Below are 2,852 nucleotides of genomic sequence, written 5' to 3'. Positions count from 1 at the left end.
ATTTACATTGCGAGGACTCGGGGAACAGCGGGGTTTGATTTACATTGTAGTTCTCCAATGATTTGTGCCACCATGAAAAGATCGTTGAGTAATGACAGGCCACAGCTTCTTTTGCCAATCACCTTCAATCTAAGTGTTTAATACACAAACTAAGAGCTCATCGGCCATGGATTGGGACGAAAGCAAAACACTGGATGGTGAAAATCTGAAACAAACACAGAATGCTGGAGAAACTCAGCTGGACTAGCAGCATCTGTGGAGAGAGAGAAAAAACAGAGTTAATGTTTCAAATCTGGCATGACCCCTTCTCAGAACTGCAGTAAACTAGATGAAAAGAAAAGTACAAAGAAAACACTGCTTCACCTGGACAGTGTGTTTGGGCCTTGGACTGTGAGAGGGGGAGAAAGTAAATGGTTAAGTATTACACTTCCTACAATTCAATAGGGGTAGGGGGAAGGGGGTGCAAGAAATCATTAGGAGTGATGGAGTGGACCAGGGTGTCACAGAGGGAACAGTTTCTGCAGATTGCCAACAGTGGAGGGGAAAGAAGATATATCCAAGTGATGGCAGCCTGCAGGAGGTGGCAGAATTTGGCACAGGATGATCGTTTGAATACAGAGTGGAGAGCAAGTGCCCTACTGCAGTTCTGGGAAGGAGGGGAAACAAAGAGGGCAGATGTGCAGGAGATGGGTTATGGGTTATGGTCAACAATAAGGAGTAGAAATCCTGACTGAGGGAAAAGGAGGTTAATATCAGAGGCACTCTGCTGAGAAATGGCACCATGGGAACAGATAGAGTCATGTGGCATGGAAACAGACCAGTCCACATCGAATGTAATCCCAAACTAAACTGGTCCCACCTGCCTGCTCCTGGCTCACATCCCTTCAAACCTTTCCTATTCATCTATCTATCCAAATGTGTTTTAAACATTGTAATTGTACCCACATCCACCACTTCATAGAACATAGAACAGTACAGCACAGTACAAGCCCTTCGGCCCAGAATGTTGTGCCAACCTATTATCCTACTCCAAGATCAATCTACCTTGCATACCCTACATTTTACTATCCTCCATGTGCCTATCCAACAGTCGTTTAAAAGTCTCTAAAGTATCTGACTCCACTATCACTGCTGGCAGTGCATTCCACACACCCACCACTCTCTGTGTGAAGAACCCACCTCTGACATTCCCCCTATACCTTCCTCCAATCACCTTAAAATTATGCCCCCTCGTAATAGTCATTTCTGCTCTGGGAAAAAGTCTCTGGCTATCCACTCTATCAATGCCTCTCATCAACTTGTAAACCTCTATCAAGTCACCTCTCATCCTTCTTCGCTCCAGTGAGAAAAGCCCTAGCTCCCTCAACCTTTCCTCATAAGACCTGCCCTCCAGTCCAGGCAGCATCCTGGTAAATCTCCTCTGCACCCTCTCTGAACATTCCACATCCTTCCTATAATGAGGCTACCAGAACTGAGCACAATATTCCAAGTGAGGTCTAACCAGGGTTTTATAGAGCTGCAGCATAACCTCACGGCTCTTAAACACAATTCCTCTGCCAATGAAAGCCAACACACCATATGCCTTCTTTACAACCCTATCAACCTGGATGGTAAGTTTGAGGGATCTACGGACGTGGACCCCAAGATCCCTCTCTTCCTCCACACTGCCGAGATTCCTGACATTAACCCTGTATTTTGCATTCAAATTCCACCTTCCAAAATGAATCACTTCACACTTTTCTGGGTTGGATTCCATCTGCCACCTCTTTGCCCAGCTCTGCATCCTGTCAATGTCCCGTTGCAACCTACAATAGCCCTCCACACTGTCCACAACTCCACCAACCTTCGTGTCATCGACAAACTTACTAAACCACCCTTCCACTTCCTCATCCAAGTCATTTATAAAGATCACAAACAGCAGAGGTCGAAGGTCCTCAGGAAGTTCATTCCACACACGAACACTGTGCAAAAAAGTTGCCCCTCACGTCTTTTTTAAATCTCTCTCCTCTCACCTTAAAAGTAGAAACAAGGAGAATGGAATGGAATCCTTGCAGGGAGGAGAGTGTGAGGAAGTGCAGTGGAGGTGACTGGGGGAACAGAAGGAAATGGATATTTGGTTGATAGCCATCCCTCAAAAATGGAAACTGAGAGTTCAAGGAAGGGAAGAGTCGGAAGCTAACAGAAAGTGCAGCAGAAACTAGCAGCATCTGTACAGAGAGAAAAACACTGAGTTAATGTTGAGTTCAGTGTCCCTTCATCAGCATGATTCCGGAGAAGGATCGCTAATCTTGAAATGATAACCATTTTTCTCTACAGATGCTGCCAGACCTGCTGCTGTGTTAGTTTCACATTCCCAGCATTTCTTTCGTTGGCCCTGACAAGGCGATGGCGAGCTGCCTTGCTGAGCCGTTGCAGTGCACAGACTGTTTTTAGCAATTAATACAACTTGCTAGGCCATTTCAGAGGGCAGTTAAGAGTCACCCGCATTGTCGTGGGCCTGGAGTCACATGTAAAGACGGCTGATTTCCTTCTCTAAAGATCAGGAGTAAACCAGCTGGGTTTTTGCAGCAAATGACAGTGGTTTCCTGGTTATCATTAGGGACTTGAACCTGGATCCCACAGCATTACCGGGGTTTCTGGATTACTCCTCCAGCAACAATACCACGATCCCTTCAGCCCCCTCGATCCAGGCCACATTGTGTATACAACCCGTAACATGGCCCCGGAACTTGTTTGTAAAGCTGGAGACATCTTCTCTCAGTTACCTGGTTTTCCTCCATGTTAGTCCACGTTCAAAGAGAGGTAGTCTGTACAGCAAGTAACATGGTAAAGGCCAGAGCAAGGCAACAGTT

The 2,852-nt window shown here is 46.1% G+C and overlaps 1 protein-coding gene across 1 annotated transcript in view; it reads right to left on the bottom strand.

Annotated features, from left to right (window-relative positions):
• The window catches only part of LOC109924251 (kelch domain-containing protein 3-like), a 23,041-nt gene that overhangs the window by 19,742 nt on the left and 447 nt on the right, over nt 1-2,852 (bottom strand). The gene's annotated exons all lie outside the window — the stretch shown is intronic.

Source organism: Rhincodon typus, chromosome 5 (genome assembly GCF_021869965.1).
Source record: "Rhincodon typus isolate 14 chromosome 5, sRhiTyp1.1, whole genome shotgun sequence".
Classification (NCBI taxonomy): domain Eukaryota; kingdom Metazoa; phylum Chordata; class Chondrichthyes; order Orectolobiformes; family Rhincodontidae; genus Rhincodon; species Rhincodon typus.
This window is presented reverse-complemented; position numbering and strand designations above follow the sequence as displayed.